Source organism: Sprattus sprattus (assembly GCF_963457725.1).
Source record: "Sprattus sprattus genome assembly, chromosome: 2".
In the NCBI taxonomy this organism is placed as follows: domain Eukaryota; kingdom Metazoa; phylum Chordata; class Actinopteri; order Clupeiformes; family Clupeidae; genus Sprattus; species Sprattus sprattus.
This window is the reverse complement of record NC_137921.1, coordinates 71,173,685-71,185,940: the sequence shown is the minus strand read 5'-3', so window position 1 is coordinate 71,185,940 and position 12,256 is coordinate 71,173,685.

Sequence of the window (12,256 nt, the reverse complement as noted above, 5' to 3'; positions counted from 1 at the left end):
TGCTGCGGGAAAGATAAGGCCTGATGATTCTCTCGAGGCTCCTCCTCCCAAATTTCATATGTCGGCGAATTTGCGTTTGATGCCTCCATTCAATGAGAGCGATTTGGAGTCATTTTTTGATTTGTTTGAACGAGTGGCGGATGCACAGGACTGGCCAGATGCAGATCGCACTCTGATGCTGCAATGTGTATTCAGGGGTAAGGCCCAGCGAGTATATTCTGCTTTGTCACTTGAAGACAGCCGTGAGTATAGGAAAGTCAAAGCTGCGGTGCTGAAAGCCTACTCACTGGTTCCGGAGGCTTACAGACAACGCTTCCGTAGCTTAAAGAAACGTTGGGACCAAACTCATGTGGAGTTTGCGCAGGAATTAAAACTGCAATATCAGCGTTGGTGCTCTGCGTCTAATATTAAAGACTATGATGAATTGTTTAATTTAATGTTGTATGAGCAGTATACGAATACCTTGTCTGCGCAACTAGCTACGTACGTTGGGGAACATGATTTAGCAAATGTTTCTGAGGCCGCAGTACTAGCGGACGATTACGAACTCAGACATAAGTCGCGGGTAATGAGTCCTAGGCCTGACTGGTATCAGGGGGGTGCAGGTGGTCCTGTGCCATACCCGCACGAGGTTTATCCTGCCGTCCATCCACCTCCCGTTGAGGGGGAGGGGTTGCCTGCTGGCAGGCAAGAACCGGCTAACAGGGTATGTAATTATTGCTTTGGCAAAGGACACTGGAAGGCAGACTGCCCTGTCCTTAGGCAAAAGACTAAACCGCGTGCTACCCCTGACAGGTCTGCTGGTCCTAGCAGTTTTTTAGGTGTTTGTAGAATATCAGAGGATGATTGTTTGGTTCAAAGCCAGTATTTGCCTTTTATGTCTGAGGGTCTGGTCTCGTTACCTGGAAGTACAGACACGGTTCCAGTTAGAATACTGAGGGATACTGGTTCGTCTGAGTCCTTCGTGTTAGGCTCCGTTCTTCCGTTTAATAGCCAGTCTTACACTGGAAAAGCTGTCTGGGTTTGTGGTTTTGGCCCTAGCACATTTTGTCTTCCACGGCATAGGGTGAATGTACAATCACCGCTAGTGCATGGGGAAGTAACCTTATGTGTGTGCCCAACTTTGCCTGTAGATGGTGTCGCGGTCGTGATTGGAAACAATTTGGCTGGAAGCCAGGTGTTTGCCAGTTCCCCACCTCCTCTTGTGATTTCAGAGACACCCTCTCTCCCTGAGGATCATGCTGTGCTGGCAGGGAGAACCCCTGGGGTCGTTGCTGCCTGCGTGAACACACGAGCTGCCCTCCGCGCTGCCAAAGAGCAGGATGTGGATGGGGAAGCTGGTGGTTCTCCGGAGTCCTGGCTCTTGGGGGAAAAACTTCCCCCATTGGTGTCGCGGGAGGAGCTCGCACATAAACCAAAGACAGCTCTGTCTTTACAGCCCTTTACGAAGAACGGGAAGGTGGGTAGGCCTGTGTTAATGGCTGGTGTCCCAGGTTCCTTTGGTTCCTCTCCTGACCCCTTAGGCGGTCTTGAGGAGGTGGGCGACCTGCGATGGCCGGTGGTGTTGAAAACAAGGGTGCCAAACTGTGAGTCTGTCCACAATGTAAAGCATGTCCTTGTAAAATGTGTCTGTGGAAATGTTATGGCAGGTGCGCTTTTGCGCCCCCCAGATTAAAAGTTTGTCTTGTCTGTCCTCTAACCTGTTTGGTCTTGTCTTCAGCCTCCCAGGGCCGGGATTCGCTGGTGCTGCAAGAGACACTCTGGGTTGGGTTAGACGGATACGTATTTGGTGTTCCTGTCACTTTATTAGATAGGTTGTCACCTAGGATAATGTGCTATTTACAGCTATGGTGAAGATAGTGATAATGGTGGTGGTTGTGAGTGATTGTTTGGATAGCTATGGTCTTCGGAATTAATTGTTTGATTGATTATATGTAGATGTTCTCGGAGCGTTGTATTGTGTTAAACTTTGTAAGGGGGAGGGTGTGACGAACCCCTTTGGGCTCGTCTGCTCTTCTCCGCCTTGACTGTGTTTTGTGGTGCTGCCTGAATGTGTATGGGTGAAAGTTGAGTGCGTGTGTTGCGGAAATCAGTTTGTCTTCCAGGTGCGGGTGATCAACCAGCTGGGGGGGGGCGTGTCCCGGCGCTTTAAAAGTTGGCAGTTTCCTGGATTCGCGGAGGAAGAGAAGGAGAGCAACCTGCTATAGCGAATGATCATTGAAATCTTTGGAAAACAGTGTGCATTAAACCCATTTCTTTGAGACAACTCTTTGTTTTTTAAGTTCTTGTAACAAGCCCAAGAGCCAACTTGTTACAATCTTCAACTCAATTCTAGAGATAGTCCTACTAGACAACATCCATTACTCAGTTTGTAAATGGATAAAGCAATTACAAGTTAGAAATGTTATCTTTACCTGAGAAAAAGGGATTTCATTGAATGCCCCTGTTACCACAAGACAGCAGATAATTATGATGTGGTTGACTGATTCTCTGCCTGATGCTGCCATGCCTGTCCACAAGGGAAAACAGAAAAGACTTTAATTTTTTTGAGAGAACAAGCGATGAAGTAATGTATACCTCCATTGTTTGTGTTTGTTATGTTTATGGCATTCACATAAAAACATAACAAATAACAAGAAAAACATCAAGTCTCCTGCCAAGCACGCTCTCTATGTTCCATATTTGAATTATGAGTCCAGACTTGCTGTATCATCATCTGGTACTGAACTGCAAGGCCTGTGACTAAGTAGCTAGAGTGGATTAAGAAGAGAACGAGAATGGTGCTGTTATTGAAGATGAGAAACAGACTAAATGTTAGGAAAACAAAGATGATTGCTTCAGGATGATAGCTCTTTCCATGGTATATCAGTGCCTCCGCTTCTTGGACTGAATAAAACCAGAAAAATGTTCCCACAGTTGAATTATTTACTTTGTCCTGGCACTGAACCGCAAGGTCTGTGACTAAGAAGCGAGAATGGATCATGAAGAGAATGAGAAAGATCATAGTGTAGTAGTGTCATAGTGTAGCGCCATGGCCCATCTATACCTTAATGTTTGTGTTTGTATTGTTGATGACATGACAAATAATGAGACAGATGCACTTATAATTCCGGGTCCTTCCACGCCAAACGGGACAATTTAAGGAAATTTCCCCACTCCACCGTCTCAGATTTGGCTGAAAAAAATCAAGGTTGTTCATACACTTCTTACTAGATAGTCCCAAATATCAGCTCTCTACTCCCAATAGTTTTGTCACAAATTGATGTTTTATGGGGTGATGGGGTGCCTGTACTTTTAGCAGCAGTTTCTGTAGAGCCATTTTCAAATCGCTATAACTAGAAACGTATTTAAGCTAGGGCCTTCAAACTTTCTAGGCTTAAAATATCATACCATAACTTGAATAATATGGAGTGGGTGATTATAGTATTCGGGGTGCTTGAATTTGCTCTGACACTTTACTCTACGCTTTGTTGAAGCATCTTTGAAGGCCTGTGGAAAGCAAATGTTAAAGCTATAGAATTGATATTTCACACAGATTTTGTACATTGCCAAACAGGGCGGTACAAAATAAAATTATAAAGTGCACATTTCAGATAAACAAGGACTCATCCTATAGTGCAGTTAAACCATGGCTTAATATTTTCTAGTTTCTAGTCTATTTTTCAAGTTTGCTGTGAACATAGAAGGCAGGCCTCTTATTTTAAAAACAATGAACCGTACCAGTTAGGTTGCCAATGAAAGGTAAGCCTACTACTTCTGTACTTTCAGCCAGCTGCCTGTTGACATTTTCAGACAACAGTGAAGCTTGCTTCTTTTGCACAACACAACTTTTAAAGGTAAACATTCTATTCAGAAGCTTTATATCATCAATTTCGCCGTATCACGCTCACCATTCACTCAAACCGTAACGTTAGCCTACTACACAGTTTGCGAGGCCAAAAAGAACGTTAATCTAATCTTTTTTAAAAGATTTTACAACGCGTTATTCATGCGATAAAAAAAATGTACGGCGTTAAAATGGGTTTGTGTTAACAAAATGGTTAGACCAATAGTTCAGTTTTTAGTACTGTAATGAAATGACGTTGTGGATTGTTTTAGGAATGTTTTGGCATGACTCTGGTATGGGGGAGGGATCTAAGGGAAGAGCGGGTGGTGTTAATTAAGGTTATCTGGTCATCGATGAGCTGCACTCAAGGTGGCGGGTGGGTGCCGTTTGCATGCTACTTAGGGCTGCCGGCGGTGAAGAGTGGGGTGACCTGTAGCTAAGACTGGAAAGGGATTAGGAGTGCGTTGGCTGCTTCTCAGCTAGGGGATTTCCGCAGCCGTTACTGTGGAGACCTCACGTACTGGATCGGTGGTCTCTATCTCTCCCCTTACCGACCAGTGCTCAAGCTCAGACCCCGGGGGAGGGTCTTGTACTTTGGGAGAGTTAAGTTTTAACCTGTACTCTTTTGTGTGCGTGTGCGTGCGTGTATGAGTGTGTTTTAACCTGACGGTGTAGCCAGTTATGATTACATTTACATTTACATTTCGTCATTTAGAAGACGCTTTTGTCCAAAGCGACGTACAAGGGAGAGAACAATCAAGCTAAGAGCAATAAAACCTGGTGTAACAATAAATACTGCTTTTTTTATCCTAAGAAATAGAAAACGACATAGAAAGAAAAAGAAGTGCGGGACTGTGACTGCTTAAGTGTAAGTTAAGCCAAGGTGCCAGTTAGGAAGGGAGGTGCTCTGAAGAGTTGGGTCTTCAAGAGCTTCTTGAAGGTAGAGAGGGACGCGCCTGCTCTGGTAGTGCTAGGCAGGTCGTTCCACCAACGTGGAACTACAACTGAGAATAGTCTGGATTACCGTGCTTGCACAGACGCTGCCGTGTTCTGGATCATCTGTAGTGGTTTCACCACGCAAGCTGGCAGGCCCGTCAGGAGGGCGTTGCAGTAGTCGAGGCGGGAACTCACCAAGGTTTGCACCAGCAGCTGGGTGGCATACTGGGTTAGGTACGGCCTGATTTTGCGGATGTTGTATAGCGCAAAGCGGCATGACCTGGCGACAGAGGCGATGTGTGCTGTGAAGGTTAGTTGGTCATCAATAATGACCCAGAGGTTTCTTGCTGTTTTGGATGGAGCAAGAGATAACGAGTCAGTGTTGATATTGATGTTGTGGTGGATGAACTGTTTGGCTGGGAAGACCATCAGTTCTGTTTTGGCCAGGTTCAGCTGAAGGTGGTGGTTTTTCATCCATGTGGATATATCAGCAAGTCCGAGATCCGTGCCGAAACAGTGTTGTCCTCAGGAGGGAAAGACAGCACCAGTTGAGTATCATCGGTATAACAGTGGTAGGAAAACCATGCGAGCGGATGATAGGGCCCAGCGAGGTGATGAAGATGGCAAAGAGAAGTGGTCCCATTACCGACCCTTGGGGCGGGAGGGTGAAAAGGGACGGTGGCTTTATGTGCAGCCAAGCTGGTGTCTTGCTTGTGCCTATTGCATTGCCGTGAAAGTGAGTGCGGTGCCCTTTAGCGGTGGTGTGTGTTGGAACCGTATTTCTAGCAGTGTTTTGTATTGCAGTGGAACCTGCCTTTGAGTTTTGACGGGGCCTTAGAGGGAAGTCGCTCAGTCAATTAGCACTAAGGCTAACTGGCTGTTTTAGTAACCTGACCAATCCGGCATTACTGGGAGCCGTATGAATTTACTTGTATTTATAACAATAAAGACTGTTTTTCTATTTCTAACGTTTGTGGTGCAGCCTCGTTCTGTGTGTATTCTCCTAACCAAACGAACCTGACTACAATCTAGGTTTATTACTTTATTAATTCTAGTCAGAATATGAGTCTGATGCTGAGCCTTTGGGCTGTGATTATGGGGCGTGTTTCAACGAACCAGGAAAAAAAATGCCTCTTCGCTCAATTGGATACCTACAACTAATCAGACATTAAAACTTTTACCGGATCCCGTAAGAAGGACGGCAAAAACATATTTTAGATCGACAAATGCCTTGATCGTGTTTCTCAGTTCCTCTTTCAAAATGAATGCGCTGTCAATATCTGTGAGATATGCCTGCTCACGTACTTTTAGCAGCAAGGCTAGCTAGCTACTATGTGTTTCAATGTTTTTTTTTGTCTAAGCGTTAGCAATAACCTATCAATAATGGTCTAGAGCGCTTCAGTTAAGACCTACAATCCTCGGCAACATTCGTGTTGCACATACACAACTAACCGAGTCAATGTAGACATAAAAATGTCATGTAGATAGCTTAAATCATATAAAATATGTCCCACTAAACTCCCGAGACGGCGCCATGCATCTTTGTTCGATTTATAATTTATCTATCTAATCAACTCAAGCGTTGGTTGGTCATCAACGTATAAAGCCCGCCCTTACAATTTGATTAGTCAGATTGCTTTTCCGAAAACTTGAATCTCTCCCAACTAGCTCAAAGCCAGACTGAATCTCCCAGACCAAAAATGTTGTGGGCGGAGTTCAGGCTGGATCCAGGCTATACCACCACACCAACACCCTTAAAAATTAAAATGTTGGAGTTTCCAAAAATGAATTGCACCCAACATAAGCACTAATCAAATATAACATATCCCTTTCCCCTCACACAAATAACTTAATTTTAGAATACTGATGCACAGTAGCAACTCACCAATAACTTGCTTCCTGTTGTAGTAGTGCTTCTTAGTCTTTACTGATCCTGACACTGACACATGAAGCCTTTCACCATGACCTCACTATGAAGGCACACCTAGACGAGGACAAAGAAACTCCTCGTCAGACCTGTTTAGAAATATTTCTTCCTGGTACCACTGATTGTGTCAAACTCTACCTACCCCTATTTTAAGTACCATGGACATTGGGTCATGATCTGATATTACAATAGGTTGGTATGTTACAGTTTCCACAGTTGATAACAGTTTTGAGTCGAGCAAAAAATAATCAAAACAGGAGTATGACTTCTGCACTGGAGAGAAGAAGGAATAGTCCCTCACTGTTGGATGCATAAGCCTCCATATGTTGACTAGGTTAAGGTTGTCAGCCAAAGTGTTTAGGCGAATACAGGAGTTTGATTTTTGAAGGGCTTTGGAAAACTGTTTATCCAGAAGAGGGTCTAGTTAAAGTCCCCCCCTAGCATAATATTAGTACTGGAGATGTCTGGAATCAAATTAAAGACCTTCCGAAAGAACCTGGGTTGTCAAAATTCGGTGCATAAAGGTGCATTGACAAGTGGAACAGAGTTTAGGGTTCCAAACACTACTAGAGACCTTCCATTGGGATCATTAATTGTAAAAAAAGATTTTAATGAAAGGGTAATGTTTTCTAATTAGGATCGCCATCCCCCTAGCTTTAGTAGTGAAATTAGCTTCATACTGTTGATCTACCCAACTGACCTTAAGTTTACCTTTGGTGGTATGTTTAATGTGTGTTTCCTGCAGAAACTTTGTTAAGCAAAGTAAATGTATACTGTCAAGACAAAAATGAAAGATAAATATATCAGCTGGCAAATAAAGATACAAATAAAATGAAACCAATAACCAATCCCACTCCCCCTCATAGCCTGGAGACTACCAAGAAGGTATCTCCCACTGCTGCATGGTATCTCGTGGGTGCTCATGTCTCGAACTCGCAACCCACCAGACTATAAGTCTGCCTCTGCCTTCTTAATAACAGTAACAAAAAAAACAATAATGTTACAATAAACACCTTGTTAACACACAACAATTTTTTTTCCCTAGGGAACCTGTAGGCCCAAATTCCAGTAAGGTTAACAGGTTAATCTTAATGCATACGTGCCATATGCCGATCCACTGGGAGACGTCTCCTACTTAGGCTCCTCTCTAGGATGTGTGTGTGTTGTGCAGAATACCTCCAGGCACCTGGTTCTCAGGCTGAAGGACAGTGATGGACTGTCAGGGTCATATGTGTGTGTGTTAACTACAGAGATGTTATGCATTGCATTTGGTTTATGTAATGCCACCAGTTAAATTGGGTGTGCAAACCCCACTTCGGTGATCAGAGCAACAACCACGAGAGACGGACAACACCTCGTCTCCAGGACCATCTCGGGACCCATCCACGATTATATACTTAGACTCAGAATGTACCAGTGATACTCTGTGCATCTGGCAATAAATAAATATCTGGCTCCGATCCGAACTGCTTCAGCCTCCTTGATTGAGACAACCTACAACCAACTAGACCACCTTTTAGAATTAAGTGTAGTAGCCTAAATATCAGAATCAGAATCAGAATCAGAATCATGTTTATTGGCCAAGTACATTTTCATATACAAGGAATTTGTTGTGGTGTTTAGTTGCTCTCAATGTACTTTAACTGAAAATGTGCAATGTATCACAACAGTTTAGGATCAAATAAATAAATATAATGTAATATAAATATAATAATAAATATAATACATTTTCAAGTGTTCATTAAGGTGACGACAAGGGGAAAAAAACTGTTCCTGTGTCTGGTGGTTTTGGTGTGCAGGGATCTGTAGCGCCTGCCAGAGGGGAGGAGCTGAAACAGATTATGTCCAGGGTGTGAGGGGTCTGCAATAATTTTCCCTGCCCGTTTCCTGGCTCTGGTGGTGTACAGGTCCTGGATGGTGGGCAGGTCGGCACCGATGATGATTTCTGCTGATCTGACTGTCCGTTGTAGTCTGTTCCTGTCCAGTTTAGTGGCCGATCCAAACCAGACAGTGATAGATGAGCAGAGAACAGACTCAATGACTGCAGTGTAAAACTGGATCAGCAGCTCCTGAGGCAGGTTGTACTTCCTGAGCTGGCGCAGGAAGAACATCCGCTGCTGGGCCTTTTTGGTGACTGATCTAATGTTTGGCTCCCACTTCAGGTTCTGGGAGATTGTGGAACCCAGAAACCTGAAGGATTCCACGGCAGACACAGTGCAGTTCAGTATGGTGAGGGGGGGCAGTGATGGGGGGTTCCTATAGAGAGAATCTTACAACGCGACCCCTTCAGTTAGTGTTACGCCAATGCCGAAGCCAATGCCTCAGTAAGCGAGTAATAGTAGGTAGAAAAAAATGTATTGTATACTAGTTAACATACATACAACATACATGCTGATCGCTATTACGACAGAACGAATTGTTTGCCATATTATCATTCACAGAATAGCCATTTCTTGCCTTTGTCAAGCGTGACAACAGCTTAGCAGGGTAGTGCAGGGTAGGTTTAACACAGCTACGCTAAGTTAGTAATCGTAAGGTAGGGAAAAAGGGGCACAATTTTATAAATGTATAAAGTCGGTGGGAGCGTAAAGTAAGTGCGTCTACTCCATGCTCACAACGACAAATTTTTGGTAGATTATTTCTTTGTTGTAACAATGCTTCTTAGCAATATATCTTACCGTTGGAAAGCCTGTTTATTTACCTTTGAATGGTGCCACATTTGTAAGGAACATGCATTTGGGGGATGAGCAGCAGAGCTACGTATGTGGGTTGCGCCCATGAAAAATGCTATTTTGCTAAATGCTAAATAGTTTATTATTATGTTGGTATTCACTCTTGTTTTGAGTTGTTTGGTGGATTGGATGATTGAACTCTTGATCAGAAACAAAGAAAAACAAGACATATGGGCAATTTCACACTTTATTCATTTAATACACCCTCAGGAGCCTCAGGAGCGGGTGGAAGATCCATACGCAGCCCCAACAGCCTGGCACCACCTCCTCATGCTGGTCACCAACCTGGTCACACATTGCTGTGGGACAGCAATTATTTCCTCAACCAAAGAGTCGTTGCAGATCAGCCATTGTGGTTGTGTTGGTCACTAACACGAACAGCATGCCCAAGCGGCAGGCCATTCCATTCTCTCCCTGACGGTATATCAAATGAATAAAGTGTAAAATTGCCAATATTTCTTGTTTTTCCTTGTTACTGATCGAGAGTTCAATCATCCAATCCACCAAACAACTCAAAACAACAGTGAATACCAACAGTCGTTTGATGTCTTGTCTGTCAAGTCTCGCCCTGTTAGATAGTGTATGTTTCCCCAGTCATGTCATTATCTATGTTCTGTGTTGTGTTTGTTTACTCATCTCTCCTCTCGTTTCAGACACGTCACGCCCTACCCTTGTGTGTGCGCTCCGCCCTGTTGATTGTCTGTCTCGTCATGATTGTTGTCACCTGTCCAGTCATGATTGTTGTCACCTGTCCCTCATCACCTTGTGTGTATATAGTCTGTGTGTCCCTGTCTCTCGTTGCCAGTTCGTCTTAGTTTCTTTAATGTCTCTAGAGTTCCAGCGTTTTTCAGTGTTCTTTGTTCTCTTGTTGCCGACCTTGGATTGCCTAACGGATTACGCCTCTGCCTTTCCCCTTTCCGGATACCCTGCCTCATCTTGGACTGACTACCCATGTACCGAACTCTACCGTACGTTCAACGGATCACGCCTCTGCCTTTCCCCTGTCTGGATCCTGTGCCTCAACCTCTACTGCCTGCCTGTACCGACCCTGGACTGTTATAACTACGAACTCTGATTGTGTACTTGTTTATGGACTGCCGTTACGTGTACAAATCCCAGTAAAAGAATTGTATGGCACATACCTCTGTCTTGTCGTGCGTTTGGATCCGCAGTCGCAACTGAAAGCATTACATTGTCAGTATGTAACCATTATTTGAAACGAGTATAGCCTACTTTTTATTGCCCTTTTCCCATTGTACCTTTTACATTTCAGACTCATATGTTAATTCATATATATGAATAACACATTCATGCCATCAAAAGTGAACCCTAATGGTAATGTTAGACCAATAGTTCAGTATTCAGTTCATTTAATACCACCACATCAACACCCTTAAAAATGTAAATGGTTTCCAAGCTGGATCCTCTTTAATATAAGTCTGGTCAAAAATCTTCTTCAATTGTCACATGGAAAATTGCATCCAACATAAGCACCATTCAAATATCACATATACCCTTCAAACCACACAAATAACTTGGAAGAATAGAAGACTGATGCACATTAGCAACTCACCAAAAACGTGCTTTCTGAAGTAGTAGTACTTTTTAGTCTTTACTGATCCTCACACTGACACATGAAGACTTTAACCGTGACCTCACTATGAAGGCACAATTAGATGAAGATAAAGAATCTCCTCGTCAGACCTGTTTAGAAATATTTCTTCCTGGTTCCACTGAAGGATGTTTCTGCAGCCCTGCTGTTAATTCTCTGGTGCGATCTATAAATAGAATGCATTTTTTTGCCTCTAAGTTAGCAACACACACAGTAAAACTGCAAGTAAATCCCCTTCACAAACAAATCACATTAATGTATCAGGTGAAAACAAATCGGATATTCACACTTCCATAACGACAAGACCCAATTTTGATCGGAATGCTACAGAGCATGAACCTCCATGAGAGGTGTAAAAGATAGCAAAATGATGGTTGTTTTGATGGATTTCATGTGAAAACAACACTGTTATGCTATATTACAACATAACTCTATTTTAGTTCAAAAGTGAGTTGTGGTTGCATGATTAAGCAAAGAACTCGATGGAATGGCGGTCTGATGAGTAGGGTGGCAGTTTATTCTATGCAACAGACCTACGGTGGTGAGAGAGAGAGAGATGGGAGATGAGGAATGATTAGGAGATATTGGACCTCATTCTTCTGAATTTGCATACATAAACGCCCCGACAGCTCCTTATAAGGGAATGCAACAAAAGAGCTGAGTGCACACAGAATCCACAGGCAACGCGACAGTAACTTGAGACTGATCAAAATCATGTCAAAGCGAAAAGCGAACTCCAGTGGTGCACGGTCAGTAAATGCACACCTAACTTCATCAGTGCAAAGGCCGAGGTACAATTGTAGAATATAGTGTCCATTTTATTCCACTATGGCTGTATCCAAGCAATTGAGTTTATATGTATAAAATGTAAAACTAGATATGTTGGATAACAAGCTTAAATTTGAGGCGAGAATTTACAGATCACAATGCAAGAGGGAGAAGCCTCATCTCACGGTCATCACGGTTGAAGATAAATACATCCAATACCAGCATTGTTCATGCACCGCAGTGAAAGATTAAACTAATTTACCTGCAATAAATTGGAGAGGCACTGAGATGTTGCTGCTCACACAGCCACACAAGTTGGTGGCTCAAATATCAGGGAATTGGAATTCATTTGGCATGTTGTCCCCTGCATTCTGGTGGTTTGTGGGGCCCAAAGTCGTTGATAGGGGCGGCCTACTGGAGATGTAGAACATTGGTTACATTCTGTGAAGCAAAGA